Consider the following 25,606-nt stretch of genomic DNA (forward strand, 5'->3'; position numbering starts at 1 on the left):
TATCCACATCCTCACCAACATTTATTTCTAGTCTATAGTGGTCTAGTATCTTTCTTTTGTGTGTGTCTGTCCAGTTTTTCCAACACCAGAAATTGTCCTTTCCTCAGTAGATATTATTGGCTCCATTATTATCAATTAATTTTCCAAATTTGGCAGGGCTTCTCTCTGTTCTCTTCAATTGATCTAAGTGTCTGCTTTTATGCCAAAATTATACTGTTTTCATTACTATAGCTTTGTATAGTTTGAAGTTAGGGAGCATTATGCCTCCAGCTTTGTTCTTCTTTCTCAAAATTGCTTTGGCTATTAAAGGTATTTTATAGCTCCAAACAAATTTTAGAAATGTTGGCTCTATTTATATGAAAAATTCCATTGGAATTTTGATAAGGATTACATTCAATCTATCATTGCTTTGGGTAGTATGGATATTTTAACAGTGTTTATTCTTCCAATCCATGAGAATAGAATGTCTTCCCACTTACTTGTGTCTTCTTCAGACTTTTTCATTAATGTCTTACAGTTTTCAGGGTCTAGGTCTTTCACCGCATTGGCTATTTTTTCTTTTTTAGGTTTTTCTCTTTTTAATGTACTCTTAAATTGAATTGTTTTCTTACTTTCTCTTCTGACAGTTAATTATTAGTGTATAGAAACTCAACAGTTTTTTTTTTAATATTGATTTTGTATCCTGTAACTTCATTAAATTAATTTATTAGTTTTGACAGTTTGATTGTTTTGGGAGGGTTTAGCATTTTCTGTATTAATATCATGTAATCTGCAAACAGATAGTTTTACTTCTTATATGAATGCTTTTTAATATTATTTTCTCAGTTAAATTATCTGATTAGGATTTCAAATACTATTTTGGACAAAGGTGACAAGAGTGGGCTTCTTGCCTTGTTCCTAAACTTAGAGAAAAAGCTTCCAGCTTCTCACAATTGAGTATGAAGTTGGTTGGTAGCTTATCCTACACAGCATTAGTTAACATCCTCTACCTTTTAAACTATTTATGATATGCACAAAATATTTAATTCTTCAATCTAATACTACTGCATTTAGTCTATGACAAGCTGTTGTTTATTTAAATTGTATTTTTATGTATTATGTAAGCAATTAATTTGGAAAAAATCTCATCAGATAGATATTCACTTTGAATAGTATTTCCTTTGAAAGATTTAATCTACATATAATTTATTGACTGAAAAATAATATTTTCAATTTTAAAAATTGTTTTATGATTACATGTATTGGAGTGACATTGGTTAAAGAAAATTATCAAGTGTACAATTCTATGATACATCCTCTGTATATTGCATTGTGTGCCCACCAAGCAAGGTGAAATCTTCCAACATCATATATTTGACCCCTGTTAGCCTGTACTACTCCCCACCCCGTTTCCACTGATTACCACTATATTGTTGCCTGTATCTAAATTTTTTTGCTTTTCTTGTTTGTTCATCTGTTGCTTTCATTTTTATAGTCCATATTTGAATGAAATAATATGGTTTTGATTTTTTCTGTTTGATAATTGGCTTAGCATTATATTCTCAAAATCCATCCAAATGGCAGTATACCCTATTTTCTTATGGCTGAGTAGTACTGAAAAATGATATTGACTAGGTGTTTCATCACCAAAAAGAATTTATTTGGGAGAGGAAATGTTGCAGCCCAGTGCATGCAGACATGACATGCCACAGGCACACTCTGGACCAGTTGAAAGAGTATTTATATAAAGGAAGAGGAAGAAAAGAGAATGGGAAGTTGAACCACAGAGCTTTATTACAAACATGGAGTTTTTTCCTGCAGGGTTCTTATGTGTAGGGTTCCCAAAATTTGATTGAGAACTTCTATAAGCCCTAGCTCCTCCCGTACATCCTCCAGATTGTTCATATTTGATTAAAGTTCCAGTTAGTCTTTATCAAGTTGATCTTTTGTAAAGCATGTGATTGTAGAAAGGGATAACTCAAAATGCATTCATTAGCTAAAGTAATATAATTCTTAATTTGTATTCTACTTGGAATTATTAAATTATCTTTCAAATGTACCACCTAGAAATGTATCATTGAAAATTCTTAGCTTTTGCATCACTATTAAAAAATATTTTGATGTCAAACTACAGTACAGAAATTTGTTTTGTAAACTGCTTCAGACAAAATTTGGACTGATAGTGAAATCCAGAAGGTACATGTGTCATAACTCAAGTAGCTTAAAATATGGACTCAGCAAAGATGGATTTAATTTCAATACTATTCTATGTGCATGACCTCTGGCAAGTTATGTCACTTCATTTGAACTTTGCACATCCCTGTGCAATAGTTTTAATGTAACATCTAAAATCATTTCCAATTATAATAATTTTATACACATATTCTATGGGATAACTTTTAAACTTAAATTCCTATTCTAATTATATCTCATTTCAAATACAACTCTCTTTTGGTACTTATATTAGTTTTATTACACTTAAACTTTACTTTAAAATATATCATATTAGTGACACTTGTGTGATATAATCAAAATATGCCATCAAGGTATCATCAAGGGGATTATGACCAAGTATTATAAACCATCATATAGAAAAGTTGATGAATGCCCTAAGATGAGTCCTTCAAATCAGAGTGTCTATTGTTTTTATAGAGTATAGCTTTTCACTAGTATGTAGAACAAGTTGCTATCTGAACATAAAGGTTCTCTGAAGGTTGAACTAACATTATATATATATAAAATAATGATTATTTAATCCAGACACAGCTCATCTGTTAGAGCTATAGGAAAGATTTCTGCTAACTGCTCATTTCTACAAAGACTAGCTGCGGTGATTGGGTTGGAGATGGGGTCATTTAATGTTCCAGTAATGGAAGCATTGTACAGATAAACTTGATGCTGTCTAATGGACCTTGAAATGTGGCCTGAAGTAGATTTCTATTAGTAGAGTCAGGGACTTTAAAGAAAATAGATCTCAATTTTAAGTAAATTAGAAACCCCACACCATTTGAATTCATTAGCAAAATAACATGTTGACTTTTAACATGAAAAAGACATATTTTCAATATTAACCAAAGTTCATCTTTTTTAAAAATTAAATCTTTATTGTTGAAAGTATTACATATATCCCCCTTATTCCCTCATCGACCCCTTCTAACCCACCCCTGCACCACACTTGAGGCCTTCACCACCCTATTGTCTATGTCCCTGGGCTATGCATATATGCATAATAGTTCTTTGGTTAAATTCTTCCCACCCCCTACCTCCTCCTCCCTCACCCCCACTTTCCCTCAGAGATTAGACAGTTTGTTTCATGCTACTTTGTCTCTGGATCTATTTTGTTCATCAGTTTACTTTGTTCTTTAGATTCCACACGAGTGAGATCATGTGATACTTGTCTTTCTCAAACTGTCTTATTTCGCTTAGCATAATACTTTCCAGGTCCTTTCATGCTATCTCAAAGGGTAAGAAAGCTTCTTTTTTTACTGTGGCATGGTATTCCATGGTGTAAATGTATTACAGCTTTTTTATGAACTCATCTACTGATGGGTACTTGGGCTGTTTCCAGATCTTAGCTATTGTAAATTGCACTGATATGAAAATAGGTATGCATACATTCTTTCTGATTGGTGTTTCAGGTTTCTTAGGTTATATTCCTAGAAGTGGGATCACTGAGTCAAATGACAGTTTTATTTTTATTTTTATGAGGAAACTCCATACTGTTTTCCATAGTGGCTAAACCACCCTGTATTCCCACCAGCAGTGTCCTAGGGGTTCCCTTTTCTCTACATCCTTGCTAGCACTTGTTATTTGTTGCTAGTAACCATTCTGACAGGTATGAAGTGATGCCACATTGTCATTTTAATTTTTAACTCTCTGATGATCAGTAACTTTGAGAATTTTTTTATATATTCCTTGGCCATCTTTATGTCCACTTTGGAGAAGTGTCTATTTAGGTCCTTTGCCCATTTTTTTTTTATTGGATTGTTTGTCTTCCTTTGTTAAGTTGTATAAGTTCCTTATATATTTTGGATATTGACCCTTTATCAGATGTATCATTGCCAAATATGTTCTCCCATGTAGTGGGTTCCATTTTCCTTTTGTTGATGTTTTCTTTTGCTGTGCAGAAGCTTTTTATTTTGATATAGTCCCATTTTCTCCTTAGTTTCCTTTGACTTAAGAGATGTAACCACAAACATATTGCTCTGAGAGATGTCTGAGATTTTGGTGTTTATGGTTTCTTTTAGGAGTTTATGATTCCATCCCTTCACTCTCATCCTGTGTGAGTCTTTTGTTCTGAGGTGTGTCTTTTGTATACAGCTTATATATAGGTGATGCTTTCTAATATATTCAGCTATCCTATGTATTTTGATTTGAGTATTTAATCCATTTATATTTAAGGTTACTGTTGGTAGCTACTTATTTATTGTCATTTTAATTCTTTATGCCTATGTTTCTCTCTCTTTCTTCTCATTACAGCAGTCCCTTTAGTATTTCTTGCAATGCTGGTTTAGTAGTGATAAACTCCTTTAGTCTTTAGCCCCCCCCCCCTCTTTTTTTGGAGGGGGGTCTGGAAAGCTCTTTATTTCACCATCTATTTTAAAAGATAGCCTTGATGGATATAGTAATCTTGGTTCCAGATCCTTGCATTACCTTTGGTATTTCATGCTATTCCTTCTGGCCTGTGGAGTTTCTGATGAGAAATCAGCTGATAGCCTTATGGGAGCTCCTTTGTAGGTAACAAATTGATTTTCTCTTGCTGCCTTTAAGATTCTCTCTTTGTCTGTAATTTTTGGCATTTTAATTATGATGTGTATGGGCATGGGCCTATTTGGGCTCTTCTTGCTTGGGGCTCTCTGTATCTTCTGGACTTGTGTGAAGTTTTCCTTCACCAGGTTAGGTAAATTTTCTGCCATTCTTTCTTCAAACTTGTTCTCTATCCTTTTCTCACTTTTTTCTCCTTCTAGCGCTTCTATTATGGGACTATTTTTTACATTTCATGTTGTCTCACAGCTCACTTAAGCAGTCCTCTTGTTTTTTAATGTATTTTTATTTTTGATTCTCTGATTGAATGATTTTTTTCGACCCTATCTTCTAATTCACTGATCCCATCCTCAGCTTCCCCTAATCTGCTGTATATTCCTTCCAATGTGTTCTTTATTAGTGTTATGCCATTCTTTATTTCTAACTGGTCTTTTTTTATAGTTACTATATATTTTCTCATGCTGTTGAGCATTTAGCCATCATCATTACTCTATATCTAATAAATTTCTTATCTCCATTTTATTACCTGTTGTTTTGTTTTTGTTTTTGTAGAATTATCTTATTCTTTCATTTGGTTGTTGCTTTTTTGTCTTTCCATTTTGGCTACCTGTTTTCGTTTGTGTCTATGTATTAGGTAAATCTGCTATGAAACCCAATCTCTAGTGCAGGACAATGTCAGATGCTGTTTGTGACCAGCCCTGTGTACCCTGTTTAGAACTATCTGCAATACATAGCTTGTGCCTCCCTCTGCTGGAGGTGGGTGTGTTTGGAAAGAACAAAGACATGCATCAGGATCTGCTTCTTCTAGACCTGGGCCCAGATGTAGTTCAACAAAAACTCAAAGCTGCCAGTGGTCCACCTTGGCCAGCAGTCTGATTGTTTTTAGGCTCAATTAATTCAGGCTATCAATTATAGTGTGAAGTGAGGGGTCTTCCAACAGGGTGGGACAAGTGTCTCCCCCCAGGCAAAACTGCCTGGATAGCAAGGGTCTGCAGAGAAAGATGGCCTCTGAAGCATGAGGGAATGACTTAGCACAGGAAACCAGGGTGGCTGCCCTCCCAGCTCCAACCACAGAGTTCCAAACCCTGGACTCTCCTCACACAGCTCTAGTCCACTCTGCCCTCCCTCTGCCTGAGCCCAAGGTGAGTGGCTGCACATGAAATTTTGTTCATTGGCCCTTTAGGTGTGTGTCTGCATTTCCAGCTGTCTCCGGATGACAGATAGCAATCCTGCTGCTTGTCACAGCCAGATTTTCTGTGGACACCTTTCTCAGTTCTGCTTCTCTGGGCTGGGGAGCCCAGCTTAGGGTTTTAGACCTTAGAGTCCTCATTGGCAACTCCCTGCAGTTGAGATCTCTCTCCAGAAATTCAGCTGCTGTCTGCGGCAGCCCAGTCAGCCCTTTAGTGTCTCCACTCTTGCTACTTGTTGCTGTGCAGCTTCCACTTTCTGTCCTTGGGTTATCAGTGTTCTCTCCAGCTAGTCTTCTGTTGATTTTTCTGTATTTTAATTGTATTTCTAGTTTTGTCCTGCGAGAATGTCAGTGTAGCTTCCACTCACTCAGCCACCATTTTTAAGCCCCTATCCAAAATGCATCTTAGTGGCCTCAGGTTGGTTGTAATTATATTAAATATTGTGCTGGTGGTACTCTTGATAAAAAAAAAAATCAAAAAATCTTGTGGCATGTGATAACAGAAACATAATAAGACTTTAAATTAGCTAAAAGTTAAACTGATATTGTTACTCTTCAAAAATATTGAAAAGAGAGTGGATTTTAAAGGTTGTAACATCCCAAAATTAAGCTTGTTGCCAAAGTGATAAACCTAGCTCACAAGGATAATCATAAACTAGACTTTACATTTTTGGCACCAAAGGACACTGACTAGTCATGACAGAAGTTTAGCTTTTCAAATATCCACCTTTAAGTGATTAAGTGATAATGATGAAGACCTGTACAATTGCCGCCTCTAAATTCTTTTTGGCTCTAGTTCTAAGATACAGGTCGAATACAAATACATCTCATTGTGTACACTGCTCTTACCCTTCCATCAACTGCTGTCCTTTCTCATGTGGATTAATGTCATATAGCCTACCTAATAGCCTTCTCTTCAAGTTTTGCCCCAAAGCCTTCCAAATGCTGATGCCACGTACAGTATAGAAGTCAGAATTGTTTTTATGAATTTATTGGATACATTCTCTATTCAAAAACCTGCAGGTTCTTCCATTCCATTTAGAGAAAAAAAGTCAAATCCCTTTGCTAGCTTCCAGAAGACGATACTCTAACTCTTATTACCTCTCTGATTACTCTTTCTCCTATCCTGCCCTGCTTACTCTGCTCTGGTTACAGCAGCTTACTTTCTGTTCTTCATACGCACCAACCTCTCAAACTAAGGCCTTTTTTTCTACCTGTTCTCTTTGCCCAGGACAAATTTTCGATTTTTCTATGGCTAACTCCCTAATAAACCTCATGGATTTATTTGATGAGACTTACCCTCATTAACCTATTTAATGTTTCAAATTGCTCACCTATCACATTCATAGTTTCACCATTGCGGTATTTTTGTGTACCATACCTCTTGCCACCATTTTACATAGAATGTGATATACTGTATATTATGCATATTGTTTATTGTCTGTCTCTTTGTGCTAGAAAAGGGATATTTGCAATAGTGTACTGGTAAATTGGCTCTCAAAAAACCAAAACCAAACAAAAAAACAAGCAACCAACCAAACAAAAACTACCCATTTTAATTATTTGCACAAATTTCGTGATGTAAAATTCCCACCATGGTTGATTGCAGTCAACAACTGGCTTGCAAACATGCTAAATAATTAACAATCTGTTTTTAGAAACTAGGATTCTCCAACTCCAACCACTGTTTTGTTTTGTGTGTTGTTTTTCACTGATATATCCCAAGTGATTCATGCTAGATTTACAAACATGTTTTAAAGCAAGTTAACAAGTTACATTCTTTTCCCCCTTATATCTTAAAATTAAGTCTAACATAAGCCAGGAATAAATCATTAGTTTCTGTCTACTTTATCAGATTGAATAAATTCATTTCTAATTAGATATTTTAATGAGAATAGGAAAGTAATAACAAAATTATCTTCAGTCCTTAAGTTGTTAAATACTTGCACATTTCTTAATTTTATAACTAACCAACATCGCATGATTTTCCATATGCGAAGCATCCACAGCTATGCTCTGTAATCCACTGCACTACTTTACAACTGTCAATAAAGATAAAGCCTCATTTTCAATTTATCTCATTAAAATCACTTCATTTTTTAAATATTTAATAATACATTTTCAAATCATGGTTTAATCTCATTTCAGATTCTCAGTTTGCATGTTAAAAATTAGTTTTTGCTATTCTTTTTAATCTACTCTGGGATTGGTTTTCTTGAAATAGTTTCAGGTTATTATTACACAAATTAAAAGTAGCCGTAATAGATAATAGTACATAAATAGATAAACAAGATATCCTTTCATAGTTAAATTAATAAATTCCTACTGCTCTATTACCTGGAGCATACTCATATATGAAGGCAATTCTTTGTTCTCTTGCTGTCATATAGACCTCCCACTACATGTAATTTTTAGCTTTGTTGAAGAAGCTTTCTTATCCTGTGAAATTTACCCAAAGGTGCCCAAAGTGATTTCATGTGCAGCACATATCTAAATTTTGTACAGATTATCCCAGTCTCACAGATCAAATTTTATGGACTACTGGTCTTATTGTAGGGAAATCTGTAAAATGATTATCTTTGAGTGTTCCCCAGGTTCTGAGAAGAGAACAGCCTACATGTACATACATTATAAAACAAATAATTCAAGTGACAAAAAGATAGGCACAGCATTTTATTAGCATAAATTTTCATAGATCATATGTAATAATAAAAACAAATAGTATTATGTCAGCTATTTAAATGCATCATATTATATGTCTCACAATTTGCCTATTCTTAGAACTTCAGTATTCTTCTATACTTTCTAACCAATTCAAGACTTAAATTTGTGGATTACTAAATCAACTCAATAGTCATAAACATCACTTAAAGTAATAAAAGAAAATAGAGAAAATGAAACATAATAGGACAGAACAAATGAATGAAATGCCAGTAATAAGATTTACCACTTTTTGTTAAACTTTGTTTTAATCGTCTATGTGTGTTAAAGACCTGAAAAATAAATTTCTTTCTTTGAGTAGTAGTCAAACACTTTGAATATCATTGCTCTAAGATACAAATCTAAGAGTGGATTGGTTTGCCCATCAAAGTTGGAGCATTTTCAGCTGTGCTATATTTTTTATTATTTGTTTAAGTTTACCATCTGACTAAAAATATATAAGAATTCTGATAACTTTGTAGATTTTCCAGCATATTATTGGTAACTTTTTTATTGCTAATAAGTGTAAATATTATTTGATTGTGATTTCAATTTGTACTACAGATTAGATTCATCATCAAATAAGAAAAAAAGCTACCATTACTGAGTCATAATATGATATGAGAATATAGGTAGATCAAGAATTTTAGATATTTTAATTTAAAACACAAAATGAGTGTATTTAATATATTAAAAGAAATAAATAATGTAAGTAATGGAGTAACAATATAACATTAAAATTATTATGATCTAATGATAAATATTTATAAATGAATAATATATTTATAAAAGTAAAAATTTTAATTCATAGGGTTAAAATAAGATTTTACCAGCTAATGAGAGAATCAGATATTATCTGTACTGCACCACAAAGAAATAAAGAGATTGAATATATTAAGAAGAGGTCAACAGACATGAAGAAAAGATGAGAAGTTCTACAATACATCAAACAAATATAGTACAAAGGACATAAAAAAGAAAAATGAAAAACCACAAAATAGTAGAAATTTGGAATGGTACATTCAATAGAATTTTATCCTGAATATATAAAGAAGTTAAACAAATTCATATGCAATAGAAAAATAATTTACTGGAAAATTTGACAAAGTCATGTTAACAAGTATCACACATACACACAGACACACACAACCCAAAAAATAAACTGAAAAGTATTATATCTAATTAATAATTAGGGAAGTGCCAGCTAAGACTACAATGTAATACCAGTTTAAGTCCATTGGATTGGCAATAACCAGTAAACTCGCAATGACAAGAATGAGAGATGAGTACCTTTAAATATATTTATATTGGAATTGATCCTGACAACAATATAGCATTCCTGCTTAAAATTGACTTAGTAATTTCATTTCTACGCATGCACGCTCTCGTAGGTATATACCAAGAGACTTTAAGAACGCATCTGGCAATCTTGCTTAAACTAGCAAACAAATAATAAAAAATAAAAATAAAAAAGGAAGTGACTCAAATGTTTAGCAATACCAAAATGAATAAAAAGTTATGCTATTATCATATAGTGGCATATTTTACAACAATAAATATTAGTGATTCATACCTGCATAAAACATAGAAAAATAATAGATATTTAATTTTGAGTGCAAAAAATGTTACATGGAGACAATTTAGACTTACATATCATTTTTTTAAGACTCAAAAAATTGAATAAAAACTATATTTTTGTTTTACATACATTGTTTACTATTAAGGTTCAGACAGGAACACCAAAACTTATGTATACAGGAAAGAAACAGATTAATACAGGAAGTTAAAGTCTTACAGAGTCACATGAAGTGTAGAGAACCAAAGCACAGGGAAAATTTCACTGACTGTAGACTATTAGGAGGCTTAAAAAATCTCAGGAAAGAGTAATTTTATTAGCTAGTAACCACATCAAATAGATGATTTACATTAAGATGCATTCATGCATATCAAAATCCTCCTTTCCGATGGGAGATTAATGGGGTTTACTTCTGCCTTCCAAATATTACGTATTTCTCAATGTCAAAATCTAACCAAAAATGCTGTTGACATCTGTATCAAGAAATGTAGTTTTAGGTTTCTTTCCAACAAGACAGGTGAAATATAAAAGTAAGTAAAGTTGATGTTGTTGTAAAAAGATAATCTGGCACAATGACAAATGTATTTTTTTAAAAATTAAAACAATGATAAATACAAAATTCAGAATATTTGTTATCTTTGTGTAATACAGGGAAAAATTGGGGTAACACATATATATATATGTAACCATTGATAATGTTCTAATATCTAAGTTGGGTGCTGAGTAATTCTATACTTCAGAACTTGCACATCTATCACATATCTGTTTTAGTTTTAAAATACCAAAGCATAAAATTTTAAAGACTGAATGATATTTTATTTAAATATTCAAAATTTGAACTATACTACTATAAGTATATAGATTTAATTTGCTATAGGAAAATTTTCAGAAATAAAATAAGTATATATTTTAAAAACAACTATTTCTGATGTGTTGTATATGACTACATTATCTTGTTTAAAAATAACCCATTTGAATGCAAAGATGCAATTTCACATTCTTTTTCTACTCTATTAAAACATATTAATAATTATATTTTCTTTAGCTGCACTTAGTTGTTTTGGGGAAGGAAATTGATTGTTTCTAAAAATAAAGAAAGATTGTTCCTAGAAAAATTCTATTAAAAAAACATATAACATACAGATGATGTATTAAAGAATTATACACTTAAGACCTATTTAATTAACCAATGTAACCCCAAGTGAATTAAATAAAATATATATTTTAAAAAGCAGTTAACAAATCTAATACGCAAATTCAGGCATTAATCACATTTTTTTCACAATAAAATAATTGTCAATAGTATTATATTAGGTTTTCTCTTAGCCTATGTATGTTGAAATCTTACTCTCTTCAACTCAACAACCATAAAATGTTACTTTTGCCATTATACTATTTCAAAATTGCCTATGAAGTTTTAAAAATATATATTTCTTTAGACTATATATTTCTATTTCATAAAATGATAAATACATAATATATAAGAGAAAATTCAAAGGGATGAAAACAAAGCTTATTAAGTCTTCTTGAAAAACCAATCAAAATAGAATAATAATAGTAGAAAATAATTATTTTAATAATTAAACAGCCGAAACCGGTTTGGCTCAGTGGATAGAGCGTCGGCCTGCAGACTGAGGGGTCCCGGGTTCAATTCCGGTCAAGGGCATGTACCTGGGTTGCAGGCATATCCCCAGTGGGAGATGTGCAGGAGGCAGCTGATCGATGTTTCTCTCTCATCGATGTTTCTAACTATCTCTCTCCCTTCCTCTCTGTAAAAAATCAATAAAATATGTTTAAAAAAATAAAATAAAATAATTAAACAACTTTTAGTAGTAAAAATAATATTTTAATAAACTAAAAGGGGTAAAAGCAAATGTATGAGACAATTGGGTACTGACAAATTGTCATTGTTGTCAATAATAAGTGAATAGTTTAGCTTATGTAAGATGGGAGCATCAGAACTGATACTGTGAATTTGAAATAAAATTTCCTTCCATTTTGAAAACAATAACAATATATATTTAATTTGATATTCATTACAGTATTTCAGTAGAGGATTTCCAATACTTTAATAGGAATGGATTGCATAACAAAGGCCTCCATTCCTTTGAAAATATACTTTTTCATTAAACAGGCATCTGGAAAAGATGATTTTTCACTACCCCAAAAGAAAAAGACCCCCAAACCCTCTTTATTTCTTTGAAAATTTTTATTTTACATCTCTAAATTCAACTCATACATTTTAAAAAAGATAATTACTATACACACACATACTAAGGGCCCAGTGCATGAAGATTCATGCCTGAGGGTTGGGGGTGTGGGGGGAGGTCCCTCAGCCCTACCTGCACCCTCTCCAATCTGGTATCCCTCAGGGGAGCCCTCTCCAATCTGGGAGTTCCTGTCTGTCTTCGAAATCATATGAGCAAATTATCTCAACAAGCCATCTCAGTTTGGTTTGTTGCTCACAGAATAATAGAGGCATTTTTTTTCTTCGCTGCATTAGTGGAGATTTCCTGGAAGTTTTAGGATATCTTCCCTTTAATTTCTCCTAGACACTCTGATTTTACTTATGTTTCTCATCTTTGCTTACCCTCCATCCCCACTGCAACAGTAACGTGCTACAGGCTCACTTTGTTCTAGTTGCAGTGGTTCTCAACCTTCCTAATGCCGCGACCCTTTAATACAGTTCCTCATGTTGTTGTGACCCCAATTTCATTGTTACAAATTGAACATAATTAAAGCATAGTGATTAATCACAAAAACAATATGTAATTATATATGTGTTTTCCAATGGTCTTAGATGACCCCTGTGAAAGGGTCATGACCCACAGGTTGAGAACTGCTGCTCTAGTGTCTAGGAGATCCATCTGCCACTGAACTATGATTACCAGCATTCCTGGTGCTCCCTGCTCTCTGGGCTTCCACTTCCAGTCCTGGGGCTGCCATCAGAACTACTATTCCCAGAATTCTTGGAGCTCCCTGCGCTGGGAGCGACCTAGAGAGCCACAGTCCCCCCAAGCCTCTGGTTCTCCTGCTCTGCTCTATGCCCTGCGACCAAGGGGAGCCACATCCCCCAAGGAAGCGACCGAGGGAGCAACCGAGGGAGCCATGTCCCCTCAAGCTGCCAGCTTTCCTGCTTCTGCTCTCCACCCAGTGCCTGTGTATGCAAATTAACCCTCCATCTTTGTTGGGTTAATTTGCATATTCACTCCTGATTAGCTGGTGAGCATAGCAAAGGGCTGGTCAATATACATGTTTCTCTTTTATTATATAGGATATTGCCTGACACTATTTTACCTTTTAAAAATTACAAATTCTATAGTGGAAAAGAAAAAAAGAGAATAAAATGGTAGAACAACAGCCTCTGCATAGCTATTCTCTGTTCATTTCTCATACTGAGTCCTTTTCATTTGCTGAACAAATAGCCAATTGTTGGTGGAGTGAGTAGAGCTATTTAACTGTGCCAGCCACTACCACCTGCTGGAACTAATTAAGTGTGATTATAAGGTAGTGAAAAGGTGGCAAATTATCATAACCACCCAAAATTCTTGGTTTGAAAGAGTGCCCAGAATCCTAGGGCATTCAACCAACAAAGACCAATTGTTCAACTCATATAAAAGGTTTCTGAAGTAATTTATTTAGACCAGTGTTTGTGTGTGTGTGTGTGTGTGTGTGTGTGTGTGTGTGTGTGTGTTTGGCAATTTATAGCTTCAGGTAAACTAGTGAATTCATATTATTTAATATGATATCAGATAATTCAAATCAGCATGGAAGTCAAATCAACTGTTAATAGTCCAACTGACTAGATTTATTTTTTCTATAAAAAATATTTCATTATTCTGAGTGAATATATTTCATTTAAAGTAGAAATTAGTCTCCCAAATAATTTGCATTATAAACTTTATTCAAAATATTCAGTCTAGCAAAGCAGTTTTAAATGAGTAAGGTATCAGTAAGATTTAATTATTACATAGAAAGTTGTTAATTCCTCAAAATGTAAAGCAGAGTCCATTGAAAAGATTGCAATAAATAACTGGATCAGCAATACCTAATGTGACATTATCTGATTGGCATTGAAAATAGAGTTCTTAGGAAAAATAAAATGAAATACTACAGAAATAGCAATCAGTTTTGCAGTCTTCCAGTCAACTCTCCCATTGTTTGGAACTATAATTAAGACTTCCAATGAACAAAGATACAATGGAATCATTTTATAAATTCAAGTAAAAACAAACAAACAAACAAACAAATAAACTCAATTACCAACATTTAAAAATTGGGAACAAAGAATTCATTTAAACCTAAATTATCCAGATAATTGTCTTGATTCTTTGTGGGCATGACATACATTGAGAAGATGTATATTTTAAGGAGAAACGATTATTACTGCCATTGAAGATAAAAAACATCAGCATATACACATGAAGGTAATTCTAGATAACTACTCCATTATACACACATTTAAGATAGATTAAATTTATTAGCATGTTAGGTAATCTCTGTGACTTTTGAAAGAAATTATTGAAAACTATTTAAAAATGCAACAAAGTGGATGCTAGACAACGATATTTATACTAGATATTTAATGAGACATGTAAGTCCTTTGTTAAAAAAGAAAACTTTGAGAAGGATAGAGGGAGAGAGGATAGGAAAAGAGAGTGTAATAAAGGGTGTAGGATGCCTTTATTTCAATTGTAGGTCAATAATAAATACTAGCATGACTGATAGATTTTTTTAAAATTTATATTTAGTGTTGAAAGTATAACATATGTCCCCTTTTTCTCCCATTGACCTCCTCTACCCTGCTCTCACCCTCTTCCTAGGTCTTCACTGTATTATTGTTTGTCCATGTGTTATGCATATCTTCTATATATATGTAAAAAGCCAGTGACCAGAACACTGGAATGACTGTAATGGCCAGAATGACCTGAATGCCTGGTCACTATGGCATCCACTATGCCTGGCAAACCTCCTGTGGCCCCTCCCCCTGGCCATCCCTGCCCACAACTGGGGGTGGGGCTGGACAGCCAACAGCCACAGCCCCTCCCCCGCACTGGCCTGGCACCCAGTCAGCCCTTGCACCATGATCAGGGGCAGGCCCAGCCAGCCACCGCCTATGGCCCATTCTCATGGTTGGCCCTGTCCCTGATAAGCGCCCCCCCACCCCAATCAGGGCAGGGGCAGCCATCCAGCCTCCCATGTCCCCTCTCCCCTCACCAGCCCGGCACAAATCAGCCCCCACCAGAGCGGGTTGGCTGAACGAAATTGTGCACCAGGCCTCTAGTATGCATGGTGGTTCTTTGGTTATTCTCTTCCCAAGCCGCCTCCCCTCTGAAATGTCTCTCTGTTGCAGGCTTCAATGTCTCTGGTTCTATTTTGGTTTGATTAAATGACTAAAAATGAGGCCTACCCTCTAAAAATATAGTTCAAAAAGAGACTTTTTTAATAAACCACATTTTTTTTTGCAGGGGTGGACAAAAGTAGGTTTATAGTAGTGAGTAAGCAAAACTCTAAAAAAGAGAGAGAGATTTATTATTATTATTTATTCATTATTGTATTATTTATTTGTATTAAAACAGTAAACCTACATTTGCCAACCCTTATATGTGAGAGGTGGCATGTGCATTCCCTTTTCATGCTATTTCTATGAGATATTTTTCTAAGAGGTTAGGAAAAGTAACTTAATAAGTTATCTAATACATCTTAAGCTACACTTTTCAGGCTGCTAGATATGTATAAGCTGATGGTAGAATGAAATTTAAAGAGCATGAGAAGCTGCCATAGAGCTTTGTTTTTTACCTGACATCCTAGGAATGGTACATACAAAGCAAAGAGACATCTGTAGGCAGATATTTAGTTATTTTTTTATTAAGTAAGTTTATAATTTTAACTATTATAGAAAAATAGAAACACATAACAATTACATGAATTAAAAGTACAGAAAAATAAAAAGCAGCGAATGAGAAGAAACTATGATTCTACCACCACACAAAGCCATTTCATCGATTAACTTCTCAATCCTCCCTTTCTCCCTCTCCCTCTCTCCTTTTTATGCACACATACACACATTTACATGATTTGGGTCACACATACATTTGAATTCTACTTTTGCAAAAAAATTTGTTAAAACCCTTGCTATTTAATATTCTTTGTTTATCCATGCCTCTGTTTAGTTGTAGTTGGATATGTACATTTTTATAGCGTTGCACTTAAGAACAATAACCCCACAGAGACCTAACTTGTAGAAACCCAACTAGGGAGAAGCAGTAGAGAGTATTAGCTAAATGTGTTCTAATTCTTTGAGAAATGTCCCTTGAGAATGCTCAGGGACTGCAGCTCCTCAATGTGCTTGCAAAGGCAGAGCAATTGAAAGTCTGGGAAGAAACCTTTCTGCTCCAGTGGAAAAAGCAATCCTCAGACATTTATTGAGGAACCAGGGTCAATAATTAAAGAACACAGGGCAGTTTTTATAGCTATGGGTGCATTGACATTACTTAAACATAATAAGCACATGAGTAACAAAATCATAGCAAAAACACTTGCTTATAAATACAGTGTACTTTTACGGCCCACGACATAACTAAGTATGCATTTTCTCTAGCCTGGCATGTTTTCTTGTTCTGTGTTTTTGGTTGTTTGGTTTTGTGTGTGTGTGACAGACACTTTTTTTTTTTTGGTTGCCCTCTTTTAAAGAAAATTCTTCATAATTTCCAAGCAGGTCTTCAGGTTTTGAATTTCAAACACTAACTGAGATAAAAGGTTTTTCCTAAATAATGAAAGGTTCTCAACAGTCTGTAATCTCATCAGCAAGAGGGGAAAGAGGGCAGCTGCCGCAGGGAAATGTTCAGAACTTCCCTTTCTCAGAAATATTTCTTCCTGTGGATGGATTCCCAGTCTTTGGAAAGCTTGGTACAGAGGCTTCTTCAGATCTTTAATGTCAGATGTATTTACTTTGGGAAACATACTAGAACTGAACTGTTTTAATTTGTATATTCTTAGTATGTATGTTATGCTTGAGTAAAAGGTCTCATTTAATATTGGGCATCAAAAACACTGACTGACCCCATTCTAAATCTGAACTCAACTGCTGGCAGAAAGTTGGGCTTTGCTGTTTCTTTGGTTGTTCTGTGTTGTATGGACACTCAGTTGAAGAGATAGTACTTTGCCAGGACTCTGAAGGTCCACTTATAGCTTAATTGATCTCATGTAAGTGGCTTTACCCTTTTCCAAAGTAGCCAGTAACTTTACTTCAAAAGCATGAATTAATTTGCCTCTTTTTGAATTAAATAAATGGAATTCCACAGTGGTATGCTTTTTGTCTGGCCTATTTCACAAAACATATTTGTAACGTTTATCCATGTCATTACGTGTAGCAGCCACTTAATCTTTCTCATTGTACAATTTTCTACTAGAGGCCTGGTGCACAAAATTCATGCGGGGGGGGGGGGTCCCTCAGCCCGGCTTGTGCCATCTTGCAATCCAGGACCCCTTGGGGGATGTCAGGCCTAAACCCGCAGCCGGATATCCCTCTCGCAACCCAAGATGCTGCATGCACCAGTGACCATACTTTTCATACAGGTGAAAGGCAGTTTGCTGTTGTATGGGCAGCTACATGTTTTTTTTTTTGTTTTTGTTTTTTTTTGCCCTGATTATAAAATGTAGTACATAACATGATCTTTCTGAGGCAGTAGTATCATTTTCCCCATCTTATGGGTGGAAAAACTGAATCAGAGAGGTTAAGTAATTGGCTTTGTCACTCGGTTATAAGTGTCAAAATTAGGGCTGACCACAAAATGTGCAACCCAGAGTCCATGCATGCCATCGCTGCATCATTCTATTTTTTCAGTGTTAGAGTAGCCTTGCCAGGTTTTAATTTTTAAATCTAAGAGACTTTTCCTAGGGCAGGGTCCCTAGGCCTGGCCGTTGATCAGGGCCATCTATGAGGCGACCAGTGGGCGGGGCAATCAGGGTGCCCCCTCTGGCACCCACCTTGGCTAGCAGCCTGGCGCCACCTGCTGGCCAGCCCCACCCCCCGATTGCTGCTGCTGGTTGCCTCCCTCTCAGTGAGCAGATGCTCAATACAGGAGCATCATAGCAACCGGTCATTCCGCCAGTTGTTCCACCATTTGGTTGATTTGCATATTAGGGTTTTATTGTATAGGATAATAGGAAGAAAACACATTATATTTATCATTTAGCTGAAAATGAAGGTCTGGTTTATTATAAATAATGCTGTTATTTACCATCTGTAGTAGTTTATTAAGGAGGTCATAGAAATAAATACCAGACTGGGTAGCTTAAACAACAGAAAATTATTTCTTACATTTCTTCAGAGAGGAAGTCCAAGATTAAGGTGCCAGCCAATGTCCTCTGGAAACCTAACTCCATTCATGGCTTGCAGTTGGCCACCTTTTTGCTATGTTCTCCTATATCCTTTTCTCTGTATGTTCCTGATGTCACTCTCTCTTCTTATAAGGACACAGGTCATATTGGATTAAGCCAACTCTTAAAACTTCATTTAATCTAATTATCTCTTTAAGTGACCTATCTCCAAATATTGTTACATTGGGAGTTAGGGTGTTAGATCTTCAACATAAGAATTAGTGAGGAATAATTTATCCCAGAATACTATCACAGCAGATTAATTTTAGTTTTCTTCTTCTTCTTCTTCTTCTTCTTCTTCTTCTTCTTCTTCTTCTTCTTCTTCTTCTTTTTTACAAATATATGTTATTTATTTTGTCTTTCTTTTTTTCATTCAGCATAATTATTGTATGGATACCACAGTTTATTCACTGACTACTGGACATTTTGGTCATTTCTAGTTTCAACTCTTACCAAGAAAAGCTACTATGAACGTTCATTCACAATTATTTTTAAAAAAATATATAATTTCATTTCTCTTGTGAAAATACATAGGAGTGAAAATGTCTCTGTCACATGTTAGGTATATTTTAACATTTCAAGAAGTTGCCAACATGTTGCCCATAATAATTCTTCCATTTTATATTCCTACCGGCAATATATGAAAATTTCAGGTATACTATCTTCTTGCCAATACTTGATATGAATACTATACTTAAATTGATCCATTCCAATAAATGTGGTATGGTATCTCATCATAATATTAATTCATATTTTCCTAATGAGTAATATGTTGGACAGGGACTTATGTAAATAGTTGCCACCCATACATCTTAGGTAAATTATCTGTTCAAAGCTGTTGTCTTTTTTAAAAATACAAGATTAACAGAATTTTATAAATACAAGATTAATTAGATTCTTTATCCCAGTTCTTTATCAGATGTCATTACATCACAGCAGATTATGAATAATTTTTTGGTATTCTGTGGTTTGTCTTTCCATTATTTGTGATGTCTTTTAAAGAGCAGAAGGCTTTAATCTCGAGAAAGTCCAAATTGTTCTTGCATGGATCATATTGTGTGTATCATATCTAAGAATTCTTTGCCAAACCCAACCTGAGAAATTACTTCCAGAAGTTTAATAGTTTGAAATTTTATACTTAAATCTGTGATCCATTTGGAGCTAACTTTTATATATGGTATCCAGTATTTACCAAAATTCCTATTTAATAAATTGATTTCAAATCATTCTAACATCATTTGTTGAAAATATTATAATTTATCCACTTAAGTTGCTTTGAAAGTTTGTAACAAATAACTTGTTTATATATCTTTGGTTATATTTTCTGGCTCTATATTCTGTTCCATTATCTATATATCTACTTTTATGCCAATTTCATAATATAGTGATTATTGTGCTTTATAATAAGTCTTAAAATTAGGCAGTGTCAAGTTGTCCAATTGTGTTCTTTCTCAAACTAGTTTGGCTAATGCAGATTCTTTGGATTTCCAGAAATAAAATTCTACATAATAAAAGGCTAATATGCAAGTAAACCGAACGGTGGAACAACTGGAACAACTGAATAACCGAACAACTGGTTGGTATGACATGCGCTGACCACCAGGGGGCATGTGCAGAACATGACAGGTGTTGGCCACAGCGGGATGGTGGGGCAGGTGAGGAGGGGTGCCAGGCCAAGGCGGGGCAACGGTCGCTGTAATAGGGGCGAGCCTCTGGTGGTTACTGAAAATACTTTGCTCCCATGTGCTACAGTCCTGTCCAGCTCTTGCACCTGCTATTGGTGGCAGCCCCACTCGCACCCACAGCTGGTGCTAGAGCCACCACTTGCACCCACTACCGGTACCTGGCACCGGTCTCGATCACTAGGCACCATCAGCAGATGTGAGCAGTGGCTGCTGGCCCTGATTGTCCCTGAGGGCTTCTCCACCTCCACCACCCCCTGCTCCTGAGGGGCAATCAGGGCAGCAGCTGCAGCTCACATCTGCTGATGGTGCTGGCCCCACTTGCACCTGCTACTGGCACCAACCTCAATCACTTCGCGCCATTTGCAGGTGCGAGTGGGGCCAGCACTGTCTGCAGGTGCGAGCAGTGGCAGTGGGCATTTGGCTGCTGGCAGACCAGGGGTCATAGAAGGTGGGGCTGGGAGGGGGGCGCAGAGGATGGGCTGAGACCTGCCCCTGTGCCTACCACAGCCTCGCAACCCGCAGTTCCTTTCAAGGTGCACGAATTTGTGCACTGGGCCCCTAGTCTATAATAAGGTTTTCAATTTTATAAAATTCTGAAGGGATTTGGACTGGGATTTTGTTAAATCTATAGATACATTTGGAGATAATTGATATACAAATTGTATATAGCCTTATGACTCATAAACATCATATACATCATACTATTAATTTAATATTTAATTCCTTATTACAACATTTCATTGTTTTCAATTTAGGTCAATAAGAAGTTACATTTCATCAAAACTTATATATAGAAATGGAAATCTATGTAAGTGAACAAACATTGCATACTTATGATTTTGTGTGTTATACTATGCTGTTTGAAAATGCACAAATATATAGAAACATAAATGAGGTGAGGGCATATTATACAATTTTGAAATTTAAGTAATTTAACTACAGATTATGTTCATTCAAGAAATAAAAACAGGCATTTGTGGAATTATTTTCCATTGGCCATTTGTTGATGATATTCAATGTGATATGTTTTTTGCACCCCTGAAATCCCATACAGTTAGAACATCCTTGAACATTCCAATAACAATGACACATCTTCTAAAAAAAACAAAAAACTAAATTTTAAGTATCCACTTTTTAAAAAAAGCAAGGGTTTTTTTGTTGTTTTTGTTATTCAAAAAGCAATGTATAAAACAAAATCCATTAAAACAAGACAATGTGAACTGCTGTCATGGTATATGATAATGTCACTTAATTTACGGTTTTAAAAAAGAAATAAATAGCTTGAGACAAAGTTTTGCCAGTTAAAAAATAGTTAGGCTATGCTGGACTGTAAGGCATACTGTTTTAATTACTTAGCATGGATTTGAGATGGCTTGCCTGGAACATGTGAAGGTCATTTTGCTGGTAATTAGAAATATTTCCTGCAAATTTCTGAAAATTATCTGTTTTTATAGTAGTCAATTAATAGTTATGATGGGTCTATAACTCAAAAAGGTCTTTAAGCCATAGAAAATAATTCTTATACCTTGTCAATATGCAGCATGCATTTATGGGGTAAATACTGTATGCTGCAATGGAACAATTAGGAGTAACATAAGTCTGAGCATAATCATGCTAAGTTGCTAGTAAAAATTAGTATGGAGCTGATCTAGAGTGCAGAAAGTTGAATTATGAATGAAAGGGTGAGTTCTATGCAGTAATGATAACTAAAATAAAGAGAATGGCATTGCTGAGTTAATTTTTTGCTCTTTTCAGATTATTTCTACCACTCTGAGCTATCCTAGTTCGCTCAAGTCTTCTAATTATGTTCACAGGAAGAAAGCAGCTGAAATGCTAATTTATGATAGTGTGACAAATTTTCAAATGTCTAACAGGGTTATAGTGTATAGAAAATTTAAAACATTTTTTCCTTTGCCCTGTGTTAAAATTCTTGTTCATATGAACTGACATTAAAAATGAAAGTAAAACCTTTGGAAAGAAAAGTTAATTATACATTTTCTTCCTACACCTTTCCTGTCAGATGTTTCCCTATTATCGTGTATATTATTAGCGATTTTAGGCATTTTATGAGTAATTTGTTATCCCCAGTTATGGTAGAATGGCTTCTTGGCTGTGTCTTACTTCATAAACTTTACACTTCCACTTTTATTTCTTCTGGGATACCTCATACCAAAACTATTTACCCACTGAGAAATACCAGAGCTGGATAAAATAGTAAAAAATACATATTTTAGAAGTCATCTGAAGGCAGCTTCTGTGACAGTCAGAATTGGAGGGATCATGATCTTGGAAGAAAGAGGAGTTCATAACATTGAGCCAAAACATTGCACATGCAAGTATTCTTCCTGGGTAATTTGCTAACTCTAAAGTGCAGTGTAGCACTGACATACTTCATTTCTGACACCAGATGTGTGGTTTTTATTCCACACTGACCAGTTTGCTGACACAGCTGGGCGTTCTACAATTCAATAAAATTGTGACATTAACCAAATTAATGTAGACTCCAGTTGTTAAAGGCTCAATCTTACAAGACTGCCTCCTGGCTTCAGATACCATTTACAAGTAATAGATCACCAGGTTATCCTCAAATTCTGTCCAACTGGGTTACAAATCCCACAACCCCCTCTTCAGATTCTGTCAGTTGCTAGTACTCACAGAACCCTGAAAAACTGTTTACTTCCTGTTGCCAATGTATTGTAAAGGATATAATAGAGGGTGCAGATGAACAGTCAGCTGAAGATATACATAGGTCAAGGTCTGGGAGGGCTCCAAACACAGGAGCTCTGTCCCTTATTAAAGGTTTAAAAGGGTTGAGGTGTGTTATCCTCCTGAAATGTGAATGTGCGATATTAATGGAGGCTTTCTAATGTAGGCATGGTCTACTGTTCATTTATTTTCCAGCCCTCATCCCTCTTTAGAAAATGGGCAGTGGAGCTGAAACATGCAAGCTTTAATCATGGCTTGATCTTTTTCATGACCAGCCCCAACCAAGTTGCCTCATTAGAACAAAAAATACTCTAATTACTCTGGAAACTCTAAGGAATTTTGGAGCTCTGCATCAAACACTGGAGGGTTTAGGAGCTCAGGATCAGGAACCCAGGTCAGAGGTCAAATATTACCAGGGACCAGGAGCAGAGATTCATATATATTTTTTACTATTTCACAGGCAAGAAGCCAAAAGCTGGGCTTAGAGGCAGATGGGACTTGCAGGATCAAGAGTCTAGAAAACAGGAGTTACAGACAATTAAGCCCAATTCTGTGTACCAAGTCTTTTTACAAACATTTGAAATTCCTAAGCTGTTCATGATGAAGACTAATAAAACAAAAAGAATGTGAGAGAGAATCTGTATTTTTGCTATTCGTATAGTGTGAAAGAAAATGACCAGTGAAGAAAGGGCTCTAGTAAAATTTACAGGGTGTCTGTTGAAACCCCTAAATCTACAACTAATGATTAATCTTAAATCAGAGGTAGTTAAACTTTACAAAATTTGGCATCTTGACTCAAGTAATCTTTGTACCTAAATAAACTGAGGAGAACGTCTTTCTACTGTAGCTGCCTGTCAGAGTACAGAGTAAGAAAGAAAAATATCTACATATCTGTGATCTTTCACATAAATGTCTGGCATGCAATAAAAAATTACTAGATGTGCTAAGTGAAAGGCTGTAAAGAATAAGATAAGAAAAGTAGATCTTTGAGAAGATTCACATGTTGGAATACATTGACTATAAAATTTTGAAATGGTAATATGACATATTTCAATTATTTTTAGCTTAGCCATAAGATTTTATGAAAAAAAAGCACAGCATATACCAAAAACCAGAAACTAGAGCTGTGTATATTTGGTATGTGGAAGCAAAAAGGGAAAGTATAAATGAAAATACTGGATTATTCTTCAGTTTTATATCCCTTTCTAAGTTAATCTTTTGGTCAGTTTGATTTTTCCTTACAAAAATATAACTGAACATGGATGTGATGTGATTCAAACAAGCCTTCTGGAAATAAGACTTGTATTGGCAGGGCCTGCATTTGAAGTGGTTTGGTTAGTTTAATTAGGGGTCAAATTGACATTCAGAGAATTAGCTTGGCATACTGAGCAATGCAGCAGATATCGGTCATATGGAGAATCAGCCCTCCTGACTCTCGCCTTCACACTTAGTTCCTTTGATTTAGAGTGTGTATAACTTCTGTAAGTTCCTGTGGTTTTTACATTAGCAATTGGTGTTCCTTGGTATTGTCTTGTTCATTTTGAAAACTCCCTCAGGAATTACAATTACTGTTATCTTTGGGGGTCTCTCTTATTAAGGAGGTAGGTAAAATAAATCACACCATGTATGATTTTAACTTGTTTGTTTGATCTATTCTTCCCTTCATTAGAATATAAAATTCAGGAGAACAGTTATTTTTGACAATTTAGTCATGGCTTTATTAATGGTCTGCAACACACCTTGCTGAGCATAGAGTATTTGCTAACTATATACCTATATATTAATCCACCAACTAGTGATTGACTCTTTTCTTTGATCTCTATTTCATAATAATCAATTTAAGTTTGTCTTTGTTATGTGATAGATTTTAAAAACTAAAACCACTTAATACTTGGACTTACATATCAATATACCATTTTTCAATATCAAATAGTAGACAAATATAAATATATTGGCAACAAAAGTTCTAATACACACATAAGCACTTAGCCTGCCTTAAGTATACTTTCATGACTCAATAATCATATACAAAACATTAAGAAATGTGTCTTTAAATTTCATGCTCCTAATTTAAGGACTAATTTTAAAACTTAGTTAAGTTATGAGTTCCCTATAAATGTTGAAGATTAAACCCTTATCAGTGACAATATTGGCAAATATGTTCTCCCATGCAGTGGGCTTTCTTGTTTTGCTGATGGTTTCTTTGCTGTACAGAAGCTTTTTATTTTGATATAGTCCCACTTGTTTATTTTCTCTTTAGTTTCCATTGCCCTAGGAACTGTATCGGTGAAGATATTGCTTCGGCATATGTCTGAGACCTTGGTGCCTGTGGATTCCTTTAATATTTCTATGGTTTCCCATCTTATGTTTGAGTCCTTTATCCATTTTGAGTTTATTTTTGTCTATGGTATAAGTTGGTGGTCTAGTTTCATTTTTTTGCATGTATCTGTCCAATTTTCCCAACACCATTTATTAAAGAGACTGTCCTGACTTCATTGTATGTTCTTGCCTCCTTTGTCAGATATTAATTGAGCATAGTGGTTTGGGTTGATTTCTGGGTTCTCTATTTTATTCCATTTGTCTATATGTCTGTGCCAATACCAGGCAGTTTTGAGAACAGTTGAA

This window comes from Myotis nattereri (assembly GCF_964212035.1).
Source record: "Myotis nattereri genome assembly, chromosome: 3".
NCBI lineage: Eukaryota > Metazoa > Chordata > Mammalia > Chiroptera > Vespertilionidae > Myotis > Myotis nattereri.